Raw genomic sequence first — 22,891 nt, forward strand, 5'->3', positions numbered from 1 at the left:
CATGATTCTGATATATATGTATTCTCTCCAAAAAAATGACTTAAATAATAAGCTTATACTATCTAAATTGGAAGAGGTAAATACATTTTTAAGCTCATTTGAATTTTTAGTTTATGGTATAGCCTTCTTTATTTCTGTCTCTGAAAATGGGTTAAGTGTGATAGGCTCAGGGTTTAAATGTGGTCTTGCTAAAGGATTAGATTTCTTTAGTGTAGCTAATAAATATTATGAAAAATTGTAGGATATTCAGTTTCTTTGCAGTTTGTTCATTCATTCGTTCATTTATTCACACACACAACAAATCTTTATTAAGCATAAACTATATGTTAGTGCCTCACAGGCATAATATTTTACATAGGAAATACAAGAGTGTGTAAGATAGTTTGTGTCCTTAAGGAACTTACAGCTTCCTGGGGGAGACAAACAGGTAATTAAAATACTGTATAGTGTGGAAAGTATGGTAGTGCAGAAGCAGAGGGTGCTGAGAGATCATTTTGGATGGTCACTCAGTTCTCTTTTGAGGGAGTCTTGGAAGGCTCTGCAGAGGATGGTGAGTGAGCACCGTGTGTTGAGAAAACTGCAGGAGGTTCGATATGAGAAGAAAAGATTGTAGCCAAAAGGCAAGCCAGGACAGATGTTGACAACTATGCTGAAGAGTTTGGACTTTTTCTGAGAGCAATAGGGAGCAGTTGAATGATTTTAAGGTGGGTTGTCATAAGATCAGATTTGTATTTTGGAAAGATCACTTTGGCTACAGTGTGAAGAACTGGTTGATTGGGAGAAGGGATGTCAGAGACAGGAAAACTCTTTTGGAGGCTATTGGAAGCCTCTAAAGTAAAAGATGATGGTAACCATTGGAGATAGAAGTAGACAGAATAAAGAGATAGTATGGAATAGAATCAGTAGAAATTGGTGACTAGTTGGCTATGGAAAGTTAAGTTTTAGATGGTATTACCATTTACCGAGAAACAGTATAGGAAGAGGACAAGTTTGGGAGAGGAAATGAGGATTGTAGGAGTAAAGTATTCTCTTTTTGATACAGAGGTTAGATTAATAACCAACAAATTGGAGTTGTCTGCACCAGCCATTTTCGTCAAACAAGATCTCCATGACCTTAAACTTTTTGTCCTGCCTTTTTTTAAATAGAAGGGGCCTTATGGATGGACTAGCCTAACTGCCTCATTGCAGATGAATTTAAATGTCAAATCCTCTTGAACAGGCTTAGCATCGTCCTCCAGGCTGACTTAGTGGTTTTTACCACTTTGTTTGCACAATGATCTGTTCATATTTCCTATTGTAAAACTTAACCAGGTAGTATTGTAATTATCTGTTCATATGTTTCTTTCTGCCAGATGACTGTGACTGCCTAAAAGGCAGGGATTCTGTTTTGTTCAATTTTGTATCCTTAGTGCCTAACATTTCATGCAGGTATAGTGGATAATGGCTTTAATATTGAGTGAAGGACGGAACTAGAGGAAGTTTACTGGTCTAGTCAAAGGTGTTTTGCTAGTTTGTGGCAAAGCAGTTTGGCAGGAGACCTTTTATTTTAAAGAATCTCTTTTCTGCCTTATATTTCCAGTATATTAAAGGAAGTATCTGGCTAGTTTAAACATGACAAAAAGACCAAGAAATGACAGCTCTGAGGATTCTGAAAATGAAACCTTATATTGAACTTTAAATTAGAGCACAAAGTGTATTTGGGGCCACATGTTTTAAATACTGATAAACATGTGGCTTTTATAATTATTTCACCCACCTAAATGTGGTCCTTGGAAGACCTTCACTGGAAATCTGGCAAAAACTTGTTTAACCCTGGAGTAAAGAGATTCTTTTGTAAACTGTTTGGAATGGAGCTTTTTAAATCTTTGAGTAAACTTTGTTTAATGAATTCTGCATATCACTTCTGACTTATTGATAAGTCAGAAGTAGTACTTTATCATCCATAATACTACTTTGATATGCCCTGAAGTTGTTTAATCTAGTATCTGTCTATGGCACTGGTATAATGTGTGTGGCTTTTATTGCCTGAATTGTAGGTGATCTGTGTCTCTAGTGAAGGCTTTTTGTTCCCATTTTATTTACTTAGATCTAAGACTTTCTGGCTGGTTTCCTACCCTGCCTCACTTAAGGCATGGTTCCCTTGTCTTCTGATAGTCCTAGATAGTCATAATTCCTCAAATTATTTCTCCTCCTCCCTCCCTTCTTCCCTCCTTTCCTTTTTCCCTCCTTCTCTCCTTCTCTTCCTTGAGGCTTAATTGAGAGGTAATATAGAATTAACTTTTCCAAGGTGTATTTGCTTTTAAAACTGGTATTTATCAATGTCAATAAATCCCTAATTTAGTGGAATGTGTAAGAGGGTGAGTGCCAAAGGAAGAATCCAGTTGGATAACCTGTAGTCCACTTCTGAAAAGTTACTGGCTTGTTATTTAGCAAAAAGACAAAAATATTGGTAGACACAGGATGATTTAAACGGAAGGAGATGTTTTAGCCAAATAGAAGGAAGGCAGCACAGGAATATTTTTAAAATTTAAGCCTATATTGTTATTTTTTTTAAGCCCCCAGCCAGTTCTATTTAATGGCCATCTTTTTTCCCAGGGCACCATTTTTATTTGACATGTTAAAGAAAATTAACTTAGCTTTGTCATTCTCTAAAATAAATAGAATTTTGTCTTTACCTTTCATTTACTTTTGAGTGTGAGCTTATATAAGGAAAGTAATTCACTATCAAAAGGATAATTTGATTTTGTCTTCATTCTGAAAAGATATTCCTGAAATGATTCATATTCTTGAAATTTTGCCACTTTATATATAATATATTCATGTCAGAAGTTTTTTTTAGCTTGGTTCTAAAATCTTGCATATAAAGCTGCTCTGAGTTAGTGTTTTTTACTGGGACAATGCAGTGAGAATTAGAGTAGATGATTTTGAATTGTTAGTGAATGACAGAGTAATTCCAGATGGCTATCTCAAACAAAGCTCTAAGATTGTTGAAGCCCTGGATCTGACCTTGAGGAGACAATAGTCAACAAATATTGAGGTTCATATACTCCCAGATCTCAGAGGGAAGCCTAATGGTGGAGATTTGGGGTCTGGCAGGCCTAGAGTTATTTGCTCTGGCCCCCAGTTACTCCAAGATACTCACAGTCCATTAGGGAGCTTTACATAGTTTCAGGACTGATGAAGAAATTCAGATTCTTTCTTGGATAGGTCTTGGGGGCTTATTTCTGCCTAAAACCCTGATGGTTACACTGAGCCTGGTCTAGATGGTTCAGAGCATTTGTTACTTGTGTACTTACCCTGTTCCCTAGACCCACAACAGGTCATTCCAGGCTCAGGGAGTGGAGGTAAAAGGGAAGCATAATACCTTTGGATGTTCTGCATTCTTCATGAACCTGTGTGAATTATCTGATGGTAAAATTAACGAGTCTGAGATTTAAGAATTAAGAATTTACGTTGCCCATTGACTTATCTTATGAGTTGGGTCCTTTGCCAGAGAAGAAACCATTTAGTACAGATTTTAGATCGCTTCACTGCTTTTTCATTTTCTTTATTCAAATTCCTGATGTTTTCGAAAGAGTCCACAACTTTAATAGAACTTTAATGGTCAAGAATTTAGTGCTGACTGCAGGAGAGGCTGTTCAACCTTAATAGCTGTCATTCCATTGAAACAAAGGCTTACCCTTATTACAACTTTGGCAAAGCTAGATGGACCAAATGAGGACACTGGTCTAATAATGCCTTCCTAGGCAGAGCAGAAGTCCTGAGTATTTGTGATAAAAGAGAAGCATGTTCAATGAATGGTAATAGGTGTCCTCCATATAGAGACTTCCTCATAATTCTGAGGGAAAGATGAAAATGAGCATTTATGGAGTACTGTTCCCTCACTCTGCAAGGCTATTATATAATCCCGTAAGGTAGGAACGCAGAAAGTGTAGGTCAAAGTGTTATTGAAAACTAGCCATGTTGACCATCATAACTACAATTTGAAGCAAGATGATAGGAACACAAAACAGTCCTAATCATGATCCTGTCTGATCATAAATATGATAGCTATGTTTAATATCAGTCTTTCTCTTCAGTAATGATTAATAAATAATGTACTTGGCATCATAGTAGATAAAATGAAGTATAAGATACTGGCCCTATCCTATCCTTAAGGTTAAGGTTATTGTAATTTGGTAGTTATAGGTTTCATCTTTCAATACCAGCATCTGGTTAAGTTATCAGTGAATGTCTAGAAAGGTGCATTAAAAAGAGTTTCTCAAACTGAAGATTGAAACCCATTAGTGGTCTTTGCAGTCATTTTGAAAAATAAGTAGAATAGAATAGAAAATAACCAAAGTGCATTGTTTGAAGTAAACTTAAATGTAGAATTGTAAAACTTGTGTATCCTGGGTCATGATGTAAAATACTGGGTCATAGTCAAAAAGCCACTGCTCTGGATAGTCAAGGAGAATATATGCTGAGCCATGAAGAAGAGGTAGATTTGAATCTAAGGAAAGAATAAGGAAAAGGGGTCAGCGTGAGTAGAGCCATAGAAGCAGGAAGGTGGCATCATAAGCTGTGATCAGGAAAGTGAGTAGACCATATTGAGTGGAAGAGCAAAGTCCATCAAATTAGTAGTGGGAAATGAGGCCAGAGAGGTGTTTTGGTATTAGATTGTGGAATATTATTGAATATCAAGGAATTTAGATTTTATTTTTTGGCAGTAGTGAATTTTTGAGGTTTTTGAAGCAAAGAGATAGGCTTGATCAAAGCATTTGTGTATTTTTAAAAGTACAGTCCAGCTGTAGAAGCAAGGAGATTAGTTTGGATGCTTTTGCAGTAGCCATATAGTAGAAGGATATAAGAACCAGCACTCAGGTGATGGAATTGGGAACAGAAGAGAGAGGACTAAGAAACACCATAAAGAAAGAATATTATTTTCTGTTAAATGCTAGTGTTCATTCCTCCTTAAATTTCATTCTTCACATAGCAGCAAGAGTGATCTTCTCAAACAATATATCAGATCATGTCATTTCTGTTTACAGTCCTCCACTGGCTTCCCATTGCTATTAGATAAAATCTATGACCTACAAAGTCCTACCGCTCTATCCCTTCTCTCCTATGGTCCAGCTGACACTGTTTCCTTTCTTTTCATCAAACACACCATGTTCATTTCCATCTTAGGGCTTTTGCACTTGCTCTTCCTTCTGCTTAGAAAGCCCTTGCTCTAGCTCTTCATCATTATTTAGTTCTCAGTTCTCAGGTTATCTCCTTAGACAATAGTAATCGCCCCACCAGTCACTCCCTATCCCACTGCCTTTTCTATCACCTTAACATTTATCTCTGTCTGAATTATTTATTTGAGTTATTTTAGTTCTTTCGCTAGAATATAAGTTGCAGGAAGGCAAAGACTTTGTCTTATTTACCCTTAACACATAGGAGTCCTTCACTAAATATTCATTGAATTAAAAAGTGATTATATGTGCTATTGAGTATATCTATAATTGATATGTTATTGAATTATAATAAATTAAGTGAAAAATGAAAAATATATAAAATACTCTTGAGAGCTCAACAGACATATTATGATAAAATAATTTCATAGGAGATAAATGGAAAATTTAATGAATTCTTAAAATGTAAAGAAGTTATATGCAAAAAACTTGGTAAGTGGGAACATCTTAAGGGATTTTTACTGTGCAGGACTTTATCTTGCTTATAAGAAGAGAATCAATAACTTTTTTTGAGCCTAATTGATTCTTTCAGTTCATTAGGATATTATATAGGGCACTAAGACAAAGACAGGTAATTTTATAAAGGGGAACAGTTTACCTGATGGAGTTCGTGCTCCACTTGTGACGTCTTTACTCCTTTCCATGAGTTGAAAATGGTAAGCATTTTTATGAGGTAAAGATTTATATGTACTTGGAGACTAGAGTATCATAACTTTTTTGTGATTTGTGTAAATTTCAACTTTTTTGTGTTAGAATTTTTGATGTATTAGTTATGATTATCCCAATAGTTTGGACATGATAATATAATATTTTTTTCTACACAATCTGCATGTCCCTGTTTGACATGGACGTTTTGATAGAGTGGTTGATTTGATCTACTTTATCTTAGAACAAAACATAAGAGTAATAAATCTTTGGGTTAGGCAATGGTTTCTTAGTACATCACCTGGCTAGGATTCCTTGGCAGGAGGAGCATATCTTAACTGGTTTTAGCTGCATGTTTTAGGTGCTTGTATGGCATTTGTTTAAAAAGAACATACACTTTTATATATGCTGTGCACATTCTAGAAAAAAATGTGCATTTTTTTTGTTAGGAGGAAAAACAAATTATAAAATTGGTTTGGTAGAACTTTCTTTAAACTCTTACCTCAACTAATAGTACCTAAAGGATATTTGTTTGCGTTAAAGGCAAGTTATGGGGTTAGGGAAACTAAACTTTTATTGTAGGTTTGAAATATATAACTATAGCTGGATCAAAAGTCTAAAGTTTTGGACTAGGTTTGACGATTCTGGATAGTTTAGTCAAAAGCTCTTCTTAGCCTTGGTTTATTACCAAAGATACAAATCTCAGTATGAAAATACCTTATAGTAACTTCCTTAGCCTGATAAAGGGCATTTATGAAAAACCCACAGCTAATATCATACTTAGTGGTGAAAGACTGAATGCTTTCCCTTAAGATCAGGAATAAGACAAGGATGTCTGCTCTCATGACTTTTATTTAACATTGTATTAGAGGTTCTAGCCAGGGCAGTTAGGTAAGAGAAAGAAAGAAAAGGCGTTCAGATTTCTCTTTGTAGATGTTATAGTTTTATGTATAGAAGATCTTAAGGAATTTCACAAAAGAACTATTATAGCTCATAAACGAATTTAGCAAAGTTGTGTTTCTACAAACCAGCAATGAAAATCTGAAAATGAATTTAAGAAAACAATTCCATTTACAATAGCATCCAAAAGAATAAAATACCTAGGAATAAATTTAACTAAGGAGGTGAAAGATTTGTATGCTGAAAACTACAAAACACTGTTCAAAGACATTAAAGATGACCCAAATAGATGGAAAGACATCCTATGTTTATGGATTGGAAGACTTAAAATTGTCAAGATGGCAGTACTCTCCATATTGATCTACAGATTCAATGTAAGCCATATCAAAATCTCAGCTTCCTTTTTAGCAAGAATTGACAACTGATCCTAAAGTTCGCATGGAAATGCAGGATACCCAGAATACCAAAACAATCTTGAAAAGAACAAAGTTGGAAGACTCATACTTCCCAATTTCAAAACTTACTACAAAGCTATGTGATCAAGATAGTGTGATATTTGCCTAAGAATAGACTTAGAGATCAATGGAATAGGGTTCAGAGATAATCCCTCATAATTATGGTCAATTAATTTTTGACAAGGCTGCCAAGACAATTCAATGTCTTTTCAATAAATGATGCTGACACAACTGGATATCTACATGCAAAATAATGAAGTCGGATCCCTACATCACACCATACAAAAATTAACTCAAAATGGATCATAGACCTGAATTTAAGAGCTAAAACTATAAAATTCTTAGACAACATGAGAGTAAATCTTTGTGACTTTGGACTAGGTAATGGTTTATTCCATATGAAACAAAAAATACAAACCACAAAATAAAACATAGAAACATTGGACTTCATCAAAATTAAAAAATTTGTGCTTCAAAGGACGCTGTCAAGAAAGTGAAGACGGGGCTGGCCCCATGGCCAAGTGGTTAAGTTTGTGCACTCTACTTCGGTGGTCCACGGTTTTACCGGTTGGGGTCCTGGGTGTGGACATGGCACCGCTCATCAGGCCATGCTGCGGTGGCATCCCACATGCCACAACTAGAAGGACTCACAACTAAAATATATACAACTATGTACTGGGGGGATTTGGGGAGAAAAAGGAAAACTAAAATCTTTTTTAAAAAAAAGTGAAGACAAATTACAGAATGGGAGAAAATACTTGCAAAACATACATCTGACAAGAGACTTGTATCCAGAATATATAAAGAACTCTTAAAACTAAACAATAAAAAGACAACCCAATATAAAAATGGGCAAAGGATTTGAATAGATATTTCTCCAAAAAAGCAATACACAAATGGCTAATAAGCACATTAAAAAATACTCAACATCAGTGATCAATAAGAAAGTGCAAATCAAAACTATGAAATAACCACTTCACACTCACTAAAATGGCTCACTAGTGTTACTCATCAACTTTGTGGTCAGCCATTCATCATACCAGTCACCACTGATTAGGGAAAAGGTCCTGAAAAGAACACTGACCTCGCAGTTCGGCACTTAAAAAGTGCTGATGTCATCATCATCTGATGGCACTGCACAAATGACTCAACACTTTACAATGTCCTTAATAACCACATATGTTTCTAATATATTATATGGTGCTACTACCTGATGTGGTTTGAGTACTTCATAATGAGGAAAGATTGAGCTCTGTAACGTATAAAAAGGATATATTTAAAGATTTTTAAGAGCCCCTAATTAACAATGAAATCTAACAAAATTAAGACCATATATTGAAAGAATATAATAATTGTATCAGTTTCACTTAAGGTATAATAAAATATAACTCGATTGTGTTTGTTAGGCCTGGAACAACAAAATTTGAAAAGTATAGTTGTGGAGGGAAGGAGAAACAGCATTGTTCAGAGGCCAGGAAATAGCTACTGTTCTAGTTTTCTGATAAGGCAAATAAAAATGATGGCTACTTCCCTTTCTTAGTCTAAAGATGGAAAACTGAAACACCTATTTTTAATTCATGTAAAAGTCCTGAAGAAGATAGTGGCATAACTTGGAGATGTAGGTTTGGTTCCAGACTACTACAATGAAGTGAGTTACACGAATTTTTTGCATATAAAAGTTATGTTTACACTATACCGTAGTCGTCTAAGTGTGCAATAGCTTATGTGTAAAAAAGCAATGTACATACCTTACGTAAAATCTACTTTATTGCTGAAAAATGCTAACCATCATCTGAGGCTTCATTGAGTTGTAATCTTTTTGCTGGTGGAGGGTTTTGCCTTCAATTTGTAAAAAATGCAATATCTGCAAAGGCCAATAAATCAAAGTGCAATAAAACAAGGTATGCCTGTAATTTTATTCTTTGTATTTCTTTAGACAGTCCAGTTACAGTATTGAGTTATTGAGAGTAACTATAGAACACTAAAAAAGTAGCTATGCATTGGAAAGTAGGGGACACTTATTTAACTGAATTGGACTATTTATGAAGCTATGGAGCCAGATAAATATAGAAGTTAACATTATCAACCAATACACAGAGTAACATGATCATTTTTCAGAGACATGTAATTGATGCATTTATTTTTATATGCAAGTAAATGAATATACAGAAAAATGAATATACAAAAAAATGAATATGTAAAAACTATATTTTACAGGGGTAGGAATGCTGAAAACTGTAGACAAACTAAAAAAATAGCTGTAAGAGTGCAGAGATAGGCACTTGTTAGAGTTGGGATTGAATGTTATATGAGATAGAGATGAAGTAACGGGTGAGTTTTGGAGATAAAATTTATGGTTAATAGAGGAAGCATAGCTAGGATAGAATTACATCTAAAATGCAGTCTATGCAATGAAGTCATTGCACTTGTGTCTAGATAGATTCACAGTTTGTGTATTGACCTTTGTCAGAAATAGCTCATTAAGGCTAAGCTTTCTACTCCCTGACCCAGGCTGCAAGGTGACAGAGGCTGACTCAGACAAGGATTGCATTCTAGAAACCATGTGTTCTCAGAACTTCAGCTATCCATTTCCTGAAGTTTAAATCAACTCTACAACATTGGAAGAGATGCGATCATTAGGTCTTAAAAATAACCCAGAAATATAACTTGAAACTCAGCTTCTAAAATTATGTTTAGAAATAAACAAATAATTAAGTCAGACTTTAAATAATTGACATGGTAAATATTATAGTGAAGGTGCAGTAGCTTTTTATCCAAGTGATTGCAAAGTCTGTATCTCAGTGCAGCTATAACTTGTTTAAGAAAACATTTCCTCTCAAACTATGAATTCATAATTTTAAAAAAGGGAATAATTTAATAGATTTTTCTGATATATTTTAGATGCAGCATTCAAAAATTTATTCTGTTAGCAACTTTGACGGATGTGTTTAATCCATAAAACTTAACAAATCTTTTATACTGATGCTCGTAATAATTATACAGCAGCAGAAGTCTACTAGACTTTAAGGTAACACAGTGCCTTAAACATGTGCCATATAACAACGTTTTGGTCAACGATGGACTGCATATATGATGGTCGTCCGATAAGATTAGTACCATATAGCCTAGGTTTGTAGTAGCCTATACCATCCAGGTTTGTGTAAGTACGCTCTGTGATGTTCACACAATGAAATTGCCTAATTTCTCAGAATGTATCCCTGTCATTAAGTGATGTATGACTATATGCTATTTTGCTAAATTATTTTGCCTATACAGTAATTAATGCAGTTTAACTACTCTGATAAATACTGGTTTAACAATAATAACAAGTGGAATTGGAGTACTTTTTCTTAAACTAGCATCTTATTCATTTAAAGAAATTTCTATTTTGGTATAAATTTTGGCAATTAAAGCATGCCAAGAGTCACATCAGTAAGAAATCTTTTTATTACATGAAAGACTTCTTCAGTATCTTGCATTTACTTATGTTTTAAAAATAGAGATTCAGATTATTTTTATATATTTTAGCTCTTGCAGAGAAGGAGATAGTTATTTTGTACTTGTTTATCTTTTGCTACGTATTCTAGTAAATAAGGCTAATCAAAAGTCCCATGGGTGTTACTAGTGAAAAACCACAGGTCTAAAGGAGGATTCAGTGATGAGAATAGAAATTCCTAATATGGTTAGTTGCTAACCAGTTCTTGAAGACAAATTTGCTTGAAAAATAATTAATTCAGCCCTGGGACAAACACGTGATATATTGCTTATACTCATGTCTTCTAAATCAAGAAAAGTTGAAACTTAATGAACTCATAAGTAAATGACTTCCTTGTTTTGTTATTTTGGGGAAAGCCAATGGAGAAAGGTAATTTAAATACTAAACATGGTTTAGGAGCTAAATTATCAAAAAGGATATCTGGAATCCAACACAGATGACTTCTTTGGGGATATGTAATGCATATTGAAGTGATAATTGTACCAGAAGTTAGAAGATAATAATTTTTCCTTTCATCTCTACTACTAATAGGCTATAGATGTTATATAAGTTATCTAACATCTTGGGGTCTTGCTTTCCCTGTAAAGGAGGAGACCTCTCTGAATTCTTTCCCTACATGAAAAATTTTATAGTTCTGTCAATTTTTTAAGTTCAGTAATTGTAGCCATATTAGAAACTTAATTACTATTCTGTCTCCAAACCGTTTTCCTTGATATAAATATATACATATGTGTGTATCTATGTAAATACCCACACATACATACAAAATAAAAGAAGAGCTGGAAAAATGAGCTTAGAACCTCACCTCATTCAAACTTTGGAACTTTGTAAAATATCTAAAGATTATTATAACACATGGTGCTATAGCTACAGTGATAAAAATTTATTTTATAAGTACTTATTTTATAAGGATAAATAGTAAATATTTCTATATAACTAGAATTTGCCCTAAGAAGCATATACGTCTGTGTCTGTAAATAATATAAACACATTCCTTAAAACTGTACACACACACACACACACATATAGATATGAATTCTGAGATTTAAATACTAATGAATGTATAGGACCTTGTCCCTTTTGGAAAAACACATATCATTGACTTTTAAGGAAATGTAACAATTTAATCTATAAACATTATGGTGCAAAATACTGGTCAGTTTTTTTCCCCCCAAAGATTGGCACCTGAGCTAACATCTGTTGCCAATCATTTTTTTTTCCCTTCTTCTCCCCAAAGCTCCCCAATGCGTAGTTGTATATCCCTCTGGTTGGGCTTTGTGGGACGCTGTCTCAGCCTGGCTTGATGAGTGGTGCCATGTCTGCACCTAGGATCCAAACCGGCCAAAACATGGGCCACCACCGAAGCAGAGTGCATGAACCTAACCAATTGGCTGGCCCCACTGGTTGCTTCTTTTTGTTTTGTAATTCTCTGACAAGTTTATGTTTGCACAGGCTTCAGAAATCTGGTTTTGTGGTTGTAACTGTATTGTATTGGTATGTGGAATCAGTCATTTTAATAGGCCCCAGTGATCATTAGATGAGGTGTGCCATACCAGGAGTAAAAGGCATACTACTGTTACACAAAACTCCAAGGAAGGATGACTTAGTTTATTTAGAACGTTTGTCTACAAACAGTCTAAAGAGAAAGTAGATGCAGATCAGTATGTTGGAATCTTTCTTCCTTACCATTTGGACAATCAGAGTAGCTTTTCAATAACGTCCTCACTGCTTTGATAGTCTGCCAAGCCCATCTCTAATTTTGGGACAGCTCCACTATTTATTTTTTTCCCTCCTTCAGAGGTGCTAAGGGTCCTGGAAATCAGAGCTGTGCTGACTGGATCTGTAGAACTTTTTGCTGTCCTTAACTGTAACCTCCTTACGGATCAGCCATTCTCACTCCTTATTGTCTCCCTATAAGCGTTTATCTTATAAATGTGACTGTTGTGACTATTCAAACTTTTTTTTAAAAATCCCTCCAGCAGGGTGTGGAGCAAAAGCACAAAGCTAGGGGTCATCAAAAATCACATTCCAGTTTTTGGATAGGGCTTTAGTTTCTTTAAAATTAGGTGATAGAATTGAATGATCTTTAAGATCTCTTCTAATCTGAAAAAATTCTGAGATTTCAAGCATCCAATCCTGCTTTTTACTCTCAGATCTAGTTTTTGAACCCAGAGCTAGGGCCCATATCTCCCAACTCCTAGTCTGAAGATGTTTCCAGTATGATATTATAACTCCCATTTCCTTCTTTGCTGAAAATAGGATGCCTGGTCCTAACTTCTTCATCTTCCCCTATATTTTCTGCTTTTATACTTATGGCTCAAATTCCTCTCTGTTCATTGTTCCTCCTTTTACAAAGGCAATAAATGTAATCCTATCTGTACATTTCCATAGATGATAAAGCTGGAAGGGACCTTAGAAAATAAATCATTTAGTCTAGTATTCTTATTTTATGGATAAGGAAACCTAAGTCCCTCCAATTTACATGCGCCACCACGCTGATCAGTGACAAAGTCAGGATGAGAACCTAGATTTTTCTGATTCCCAAATCACAACTTTTTCAAGGTATAGCTAAAATGTGTTTTTCAAGAAGTCTTTCCTGATTGTTCAAAGTGATACCTCCTCTAAATTCCTCTCTCTTCACTGTGTCACTCAGATGAATTTTAACCCACACTACCTTATACTGTAATGTCCTCTCTTTCTAGATCATATATATTCCCTGAGGGGAGGGACTATAACTTGCTTGTCTTTGTATCTGACACAGTGTCTTGCACATAACAGGTGGTCAGTGAATTAGTAATTAACACTTTTATTTGTTTGATTTTTGTAGCAGGCTATGCACCTCATGTTAGATTAAGAGAAAGAATTTAAATGCCAAGTCAAATAAATAGCTGTGTGTTTTTGTTTTGTTTTGTTTTGTGAAACCTGCCACTTGAAGATAGAAAATATTTTAGGAAGGCACATAGAGATATTTGCCACCCTGCAAATACCTTCCCTTTCCAAGGAAAGTAGTTATGTTCTCCACGCTTGCTTCAGAGAGAACAGTTTGTCCCCATAGGATATTCTAGGTAATATGACCCACTTAGGAAATATGTGGTGGTTGTGCTTCATAATAGGGACCTCTGCTGAAGTTGTCGTACCTTGGGAAAATGCCTCTTGAGTGTGATGGTTTTACAGATGAAAATACATTTCTCTCTGTATTTGAATTGGTATACGGCAGACCAAGAAACTCAACTGTGACTTAATGTTTTACTATAAATAGCATAGAAGCTGTGACAGATCTTTTGTTGTGGGTGTAAAAACATTTCCTCAAAATGTTTGGAATTTATACAAGTGTCTTGCCCTTGATGTGTTGTCACCCTCTTCTGTCTACATAGCTATATAACTTGATATCAGCATTTTATTAAATTTCAGCTTGCTTTCTTAGATATAGACTCTTCTCTATGATTTTTATCTGCAGTTGTGTGTTAATCCTGTTTTGCTTCTGATTTTTTGTAACTTGGTTTATTCTGATAGCTGTTTAATTTGATGTCATTAAAAGCCTGTAGAATCATTTAAACAGATCCTTTAATGGAAGTTTCCATGATCAGCTAGAACATTGTTCTTGGGAGGAGCCTTGGGAAGACTTACTCTCTTTTGGAAGGGTAATGTCTCTCTCAGTTTAGAATTAATAGCTGTAAGAAAACATCATAGAATGCTGATAATTTCCCTAAGTCCTTCTAGACAAAGAGATTGTTACTGAAATGTCCATTTGGAGCTCATAGGTATTCATCTAGAGCCATTCTTCTTATACTAGAATTTAAAAATATGTATGTTTGTTTGCGTATGTGTGTATGTAAGAATATAAAAATATGTAGCTTTGTTAAAAAAGCAGTTAGGAGTTTGGCTCATCTGAAAGCTGTGAAGTAATTAAAATAGAGATAACAAGAATAGGAAGTGATCTGTAACTAGAGAATTTCAAATATGGTATACTGAAACTTGTTTTTGCTCTGTTGAGCATTTTATTAGAAATTTAAAAGATAATTATGGTTAGCACGTTTTGACTTATGCTTGGAAGGAAAGATATGGAAAGATATTAGTGGTTAGTTTTTTGCTTTTCTTGAGATTGTAGATTTTTTATTTACATACAAATAAAGATATGTAGATTAATTTACTCATGATTAAGTTAATAGGTATTTGCCTTTTTTTTTTTTTTTTTTTTTTTTTGAGGAAGACTCGCCCTGAGCTAACATCTGTGCCAATCTTCCTCTATATTGTGTGTGGGTTGCTGCCACAGCATGGCTGCCGACAAGTGGTGTGGATCCATGTCTGGGAACTGAACCCTGGGCTGTTGGAGTGGAGTGGGCCGAGCTTAACCACTAGGACGCGGGGCTGACCCCCATTTGCCTGTCATTTTCTAAAGTTTTAATTGGCCTTAGAATTTGCCACAATAAAATTCCTTTTACTTTAAAATTGTAGTCAGCAGTGGTTAATTTAGTAATATTTTAATGGAATAGAAAAATGGATTTCGAACATTAGTTTGAGGGCATTTTCTGGTTAGTGCTTTAATTTAAAAATAAATTTTTTCAGATGGTGGTCTTCTATGGAGAAGCTTTCTTGGAAATGATATGAAGAATTGTATTCTACTTCTATCTAGGATTTCTTGGTTTAGACATAGCAAAGCTGGAGCTCAAACATTTGTTTGAACTTGGCAGCTTTAATTTGCAAAATGACCCTATCTTTCTTGGCAAGTATAAGTTAATTAGAGGTTTCTCAACATTTTTTTTAGTGAAGAAGACTGGCCCTGAGCTAATGTCTGTCACCAATCTTCCTCTTTTTGCTTGAGGAAGATTGGCCCTGAACTAACATCCGTGCCAACTTTCCTCTATTTTCATATGTGGGATGCCACCACAGCATGGCTTAATGAGCAGTGTGTAGGTCCGTGCCCAGGATCTGAACCTGCGAACCCCAGGCTGCCAAAGCTGAGCTTGCAAATTTAACCACTATGCCACTGGGCTGGCCCAACATTTTTGATGGAGCTTTGAGACCTTTAGTAGGGAGGAATTGGATGCTAGTTACAGGTTCAACAAACTGTGGTTAGGAATAAGCAATAGTATCTTTTAGCAGGAGTTTTACTGTTTGCACTAAAGTACAATTTGACCTCTCTCTCAAACTCTCTCCCTTCCCCCACCCTTTGCACTTTTACTTGCAATAAGTAGGAAATATGTTGAAAATTTAGGTTTAGGATTTGTTTTAAACTTCCTTGATCTTGAAAATTTAGAATTTGTTTTGAACCTCCTTTGAATATCAATCTAGGATGACCTACGAGTAATAGGTAATGGTCAGATGTCTATAATAATGGTTTCTTAACAGTTTTATTTACCATTAACCCTGAGATCATGTTTTCTGATTTAAAATCTTTGGTGGAAGTGAGAGTTCATTTGAAGTGGCTTAGTTCCTGGCACTGACAAAAGACTCCAAAAGATAATTAAAAATCAACTGACAAACACTTATAAGAAATTGACTGTATGCTAGGTATTGGTGATAGGATAAAAGAAGTCATCCTGGGCCCTGCTTTTAAGGATTTATAATCTAACTAGGTAGAAGACAAAAGATTATTATTATTATAAAGCCCTATGAGCAATATGTAATTAAGTGCTAAGTTGTATGTATCCCAGATGAGAGTTGAGGTAAACTCATAGCAGGTGGTTATCATGGGCTGAAGCTAATATGAACAATTTAGTTATGAATGATTATTCCTGTGACTTGCATGGCTCTCTAGGAGTTTGTCAAAATTGGTTTTGTCATATTTTCAGTATGTTTGAATGGGCTTTCAGGAGAAATGCTGCACATGAAGCTTTTTTGCTCTTTTAATCATTAAAGTATAGTTTGTCACTTATTTCAGCTATTCAGCATGGATAAGATAGATATGGGCCTGGGACTACATTTAGAGAGTGTGATAAAGCCTTCTTACTTTCTTAATCTATAGTTGCTTTCCTGGTATGTCTCCAATGACAGCTAAAATACAGTGTCATTTTTAATGGCTGTTTTTTCCCTACGAAAGGATGTCTACTACTCTTCTCCCTCTCCTGTAGTGGCAGTGTTGGTGAATGCCCAGGTGTCTTGTGAAAACAACCAAAAGCTTCAACTGGGACAGAAAAATCTGCTATAGCTTTGGGTAAATAAGGATAAGTGAAAGACCATCTCCTTAGCTCTCCAGAATCTCTTAGGTTTAAGTCTTTTTGTTTGGGAGTATTGTTGAAGATGTACATTTTATTCTAGTAATCCCTATATGATGAAGAGCCTAGTAACTTTTGTGATCATGTATTTCCCCTTGTAACTTCTGTTTCCTGTGAGTGCTTCTCAATTTATCCTTTAATAGAGACCCCAAACAAGATGTTTCTGTGGGAAATCCTATTCCTTTGTAAACTTTCTGCCTGCTGTAGCACATCAACCTTAGATTATTGACTTAAAAATTTCAACATATAACCTTTCTCTTTTAAGTTTTCCTAAAAGCCGATATGGGAGGTTGATATGGGATTTTATGCCATAACAAAAAAAAAAAATCTATTTTTCATAAACTGCTTTATTTTCCAATACTTTTATCCAAAAGTAATTTGAGCAATGCTGACCCTTTAAAATAACCTAAAATTAAGTGAGGAAAATATGGGCTATCTAATTTGGAAATGCAATAGCTAAATTAGAATAGGGGAGAAATCTGGAAATTAAGAAAGGATACGCTAAAATTTTTTTCACCAAAATCATAAATTAGACTAGCATTAGGGAGTATATGCCCTTGAAGCTTGAAGGAAGAAATTTCAGATTAAAAAAAAAAAAGGGACAATCCTACTTTACACAGTAAGTGCTAACTAAATAGGGACTTACTACCCTAATAAAAAATGAAAATAAAATCAACGAATTTATCAAGCAATTTAGATCAGTTCTTTGATAAACATTGTTATTGAGTTTTAGTAAGATGTTGGGTTATGTTTCTGTAATATATATGTATTTTTTTTTTAAGATTTTAAAGAAATTTTTCTCCTTTTTCTCCCCAAAGCCCCCCTGGTACATAGTTGTATATTTTAGTTGTGGGTCCTTCCAGTTGTGGCATGTGGGACGCCACCTCAGCATGGTTTGATGAGCATTGCCATGTCTGCGCCCAGGATTCAAACTGACGAAACACTGGGCCGCCTGCAGCAGAGCGCGCGAACTCAACCACTCGGCCACGGGGCCAGCCCCTGTTTCTGTAATATATATGTATTGTCATGGAGGACAACCATCATAGTTTCCCTGAGCCATCTGTTGGTGTCACTGACAAAAACATACTGTTTGGCATTTAGATCATTGGTGTGACCAATTATGGCATTTTTCTCTAAGATTGTAACGTCAGTATGGTTTTTCTATCTTGATTCACTTTATTCCAGCCTGATTCACAATTATTCCTTTACAGAACAGCTTGTATTTGGCATAGCTGTAAAAGAAATCCAGTCTCTTCTAAATAAGGTTCTCTTTCAATTGGAAATTCCATCTTTGCAGTTAAAACATTTGTAAACATAACACAATTTAGATAGAGCTGAACGACTTTGCAAGACTGCTATTTTTGTAATGGAAGAGGCTTTTCCTAAAGAGCAATTTGGTAATACTGGGCTCTTAGAACTCCCTTGAAAGCAGTTGGAATTTACTGCTGCATGTATTGGATCAGATGGAGGAGGAAACGTGTATTAGCTGGCTTGCAATGTTCAGGAAATACTGGTGTGCTTAGGAGAAAATACTGAAAAATTTGGGGTCTTATTTTTTATCGTTTCAAAAGATCCTTCATATATGTTTTGTTTCCTGAAATTAGAGATGTTGGTGATCCTGAAAGATGTTTTGGGATTATCATCCTGTAGTATCTCTAATATCTGAAAGGAAATATAGCCAAGTTGGACAAACTTATCCTCCAAACTCTACCACCTTCTTTGGTTAGAGCAACAATTTTTATGTTCTTGTGGTTGGAATATCCTTAGGCCAGAGAGCCACACACCTGCCCTTATGAATAGCCAGGATTTTGATTGGCGATGGTAACAGAATGTAACATATTCCCTCAGCCTGGTTTTTCATTCTTCTCAGATTCACAGCACAGTATGCATTTTTCAGGGTTATTCTAGAATCAAAGTCTAACGACACGTATGTAGCAGTCCTTCTTAGATGGAAAACTATAATAGTATTGAGTTGAGGCTGGAATCATACAAAATAAATATTAGATCTCTGATTGTTCTCTCATTTAATTTTTTCCTGGGCTTATCCAGAGGAGAGTCAGACTAAGATTTAGACAAATATAAATAGAAACAAGTCACAAATTGTAGTGTTGCAAACCAGTCATAATTTGAACCCAGTTTTTTTACTGATAAAAGCTTGCCTTTTAGGAGACTACAATAATTGTTAATCTGTTGAATATCTTTTCCTTTTCATAAGCGTTTTAAAAAATAAGGTAGTTCTTAAGGCATGTTCACTTTCTATCTACCTAAAAATGTTCATCTGTCATCACCCTAAAACAACACTGAAAAAATTTCTGCTCTATCAGAGGAGAGCATGTCCAGGATTGGTGCCAGGTGTTATGCGAGGCTGCCTCCAAAAGTAACTTTCAAAAACTATTCTTCAGTTGGGCCCTTTGGGGTCAGAAAAAAATGTGATACAGTATAATGGAAGAGAAAGATCAGAAGCGTTAAGTAACATTGAAATAAAAAGTTATACCAAAACATTAAATCTCTCTGCTTGTCAGGATTATGGCATTTAAAAAATTCTTTGAGCCTTATTTTTCCAGAGGTTCCAAATGATTTATGAATACTTCGGGATTATTATTATTTTTTTTAAATTACACATTGGCCAACAAATTGCTCTTTATCCTTTTCCTGTCCCAAGTTTTACCCCCTCCCCCAAAAAACAAAACCGAACAAATGAAAAAACCCTGCATTTTGATTTTGGGGAAATTTTGCTAAAATGTGACTTGAAAAGTAATCCCTGGCTGGCTTGACTGAATTGGCAGATATCCAGCAATGCCAAACCATTTGCCGTCTGCCAGTAGTAAGCATGGTCACCACTTTTAATCATTTAGCTCCCTATTTCAGGTTACTCATATTCAGTACACACTGTGAATATTCATCTTCCAGGGATGCATTAATTCATAGGCCAGAGTGTTCCTGTTCCATTTAATAAAACATGTCTTTCCTCTTAAGTGAATACAGTCTGTTAAAATGAACTATTATACTAAACAGCTCTTATTAGTGGAGCCATTTTTAAAGGCTTTGTGCTGTTTTCATTTTATGCTTCTAAATGAACATTTACATTACAAAGCATTCTTCCTTCGGGTGTGCTGTTTGAGCTGTGTAGGATTGCCATTTTATTAGAGATCAGTAACAATATTTCTTCATTTCCCTCTGCCATCCTGGACTGCAATTTGATATAATACAGCAATTGCACTGAGCTGTGGGTAGGAGTAAGGCTGTGAGAGTTAGACTTAAACTTTTATAGAAGAGTAGACTAATGCTTGTTGTGTACATTTTGTATATAAAACTAGGGCAATGTCTTATAGAACTAACGTTATCACTGTGCCTCAATTTGACTTGCCACCACGTAGGAAGTTTATTTTGGTTTCAAAATGTACTTTACCCCATGGTGGCTGGCAGGGTACAATACTATTGACATCACTGGGTTTCAAATAGAAAATTAACAAGTAGCTACTGTTGTGATTGCAGATTGCCTTCCCAGTCCCTGTGAGAGCATGTTTTTTCTTTTGGACAGCAACACTTCTCAGCCCCTTGGTACCATTAAAGCAGCCAATGGGGGCTGCCAGAATAGGGATGAACACCAACAAAAGGCTGAAGAGTAGAAAAACTGTTAATAATGCGAAAATCTTTAATCAGTTTCCAAATTGATGTGAAAGAAAATAATTTAAAAAATTTCTCTCCCACCCACAGCTAAGTTTTGACAGTAGGCCAGGTTCAGAGCCTGGTCTCTCCAGAGAGGAGTATCCGGATATTTCCCTTCGCCCGAATCCCTGGAGAGTGGCCAAAGGAAAATAAGCTATTTTGTATTTAGAACAAATTGCCACTGTTTTCTCCAGTGATGTGGCCCTATTTCCCAGACTTTGAAACTTGGAATACAGAAAGTTCTTGTGTGACCAAAGAAGAAATATGGTGAATGAATGATCAAGTTTTTTTTTTTTTAAACCAAATCCTCATAAACAGATAAGAGGGGGGTTAAGATGTATGCATGGAAGCTAAATTTAGCACAGAATGGACGTCAAGTGAACAATTTCTGTTAAATCATTTTGGAGATTGGATTCCTTATGGGAGTTTCAGTGAAGAACATATGCCTCCAGAACCAGATTTTAATTATTTTTTTCAAATGAGGCTGTCAGAAGTCAAGTCTTCCTTAGAGATGAATGCAGGACAATAAAAAAAATAATTTGTTTATGTGTGTGTTTACGTGAAGCACTAGAGCTTCAACTGATCAGCAGTCCTGGGATGTTGTAAAAACTGTGCAACACTAGTTTCTCATGGTATCAGACAGGATAAAAACTATACTTTTTTTTTTTTCCCTGCCTTGCATTGTGGAGTATTTCTTTTTAGACTTTCCCATCTCAAACCTGGATTTTCTTAGCTGTTTCTTTTCTCCTTAGTGATTGCCTTCCTGTCAATATTCTTTTTTTTTTTTTTAAAGATTTTATTTTTCCTTTTTCTCCCCAAAGCCCCCCGGTACATAGTTGTATATTTTTCGTTGTGGGTCCTTCTAGTTGTGGCATGTGGGACACTGCCTCAGCGTGGCTTGATGAGCAGTCCCATGTCCATGCCCAGGATCCAAACCAGCAAAACCCTGGGCCGCCGAAGCGGAGCGTGCGAACTTAACCACTTGGCCACGAGGCTCGCCCCATGTCATTATTCTTATCATCACTATTTCTTGAACTGCAACTAGAACAGAAGCCAAACTTAAAAGAGTCAAATTTTCTCCCTGCTAAGAGGCCTGTTAATAAAGTCAGAAAGTTGAAATTGGAGACAAAAAAATTGGACTTAAAAAATTATCTATGAATTTCATCTGACTTTTTTGTCCTAGTCCCCCATTCCTGTAAATACTTTGACAAGTCACTGTGTTGTAATGGCTGTAATTCTTAACCTTTTGCTTCATTATTAAAAGAGATGTCGACTCTAATCAAGAGTTAAGTTAGAGATTGTCGGTTACTCTACATGTGCTCATCTTTCGTGGTGACCTCAGCTGCACACAAAAAAACCCAGTGTAGAATTCTGGCATCCATAAGCAGATCTCTCATGAATATTGGCCTGGCCTCTGATTATATTGTTCGGAGGCCCTAGTATTGCTACCTCAACTTTGGGGAGTTAAGAGTCCCAGAAGTATCCTAGAAATATGTTACATCCCTCCTCCCCACTGTGCCAGTCATTCTGTTTCGTATCGGAAGAACTGAAATGATTGAAAGTATTCCTTCAGTCTTATCTAGAAGATAATTAAAATATAGTGTGATTAGTGTGAAGAGGTATGTCAAGGAAGGCCTCATGAAGAAACAATAGTTTGGCTGTGGGCTGACAAATGAGTTAGATGCCCACTAGGTGGACAGTGGAGAGGAGGGCATTCCTGGTAGAGAAATCAGTAAATATATAAGCACATTTGGTTTGTGGAAGAGGTTTGCAAGGGTATGGGTAATGGGAAGTGAGGCTGGAAAGGTGGTAGGCAGAAGGCCAAATTGTAGCATCTTCAAACAGATAAAGAATACTACTGGCATCTTTTAAAAATCTTGATGGCATCTAGTTCAGTGGCACAATTTGGTGCAGCTCATTTTTTACTGATGATCATTGTTATTGACTGAGTGGCACTTTTTCCTGTTCATATCTCTGAGGTGTAAAGACTAAATAAAATTTTAGCCTACATAGAATCTGTGTAGTTTGAGAAAGAATGTGTCACTATTTTATCATCATTAATTTATTGAGTACTCACATCTCTCCCTCTTCCCCTCATCCTCTCTCCCCCGCCATTCTTCCTCTGTAAACGTTTGAAAAACATAATCCAAGCCATAATTCAGAAATGATGTTCTGAAGTCTAGAACTCTGATAGTGATCTGTGGTAATTTCGTCTAGTAGTTTTAACATAGAATCCTGGAGGTCCTGGGATGTAGTGTGAAATAATGTGAGATTTATTTGAAGTCTTGTTTT

General features: G+C 35.6%; 1 protein-coding gene across 2 annotated transcripts in view; it reads left to right on the top strand.

Moving 5' to 3' along the window:
• Positions 1-22,891, top strand: part of MXI1 (MAX interactor 1, dimerization protein) — an 81,100-nt gene that overhangs the window by 45,291 nt on the left and 12,918 nt on the right. The window lies entirely within an intron of this gene.

This window comes from Equus quagga, chromosome 2 (assembly GCF_021613505.1).
Source record: "Equus quagga isolate Etosha38 chromosome 2, UCLA_HA_Equagga_1.0, whole genome shotgun sequence".
In the NCBI taxonomy this organism is placed as follows: Eukaryota; Metazoa; Chordata; class Mammalia; order Perissodactyla; family Equidae; genus Equus; species Equus quagga.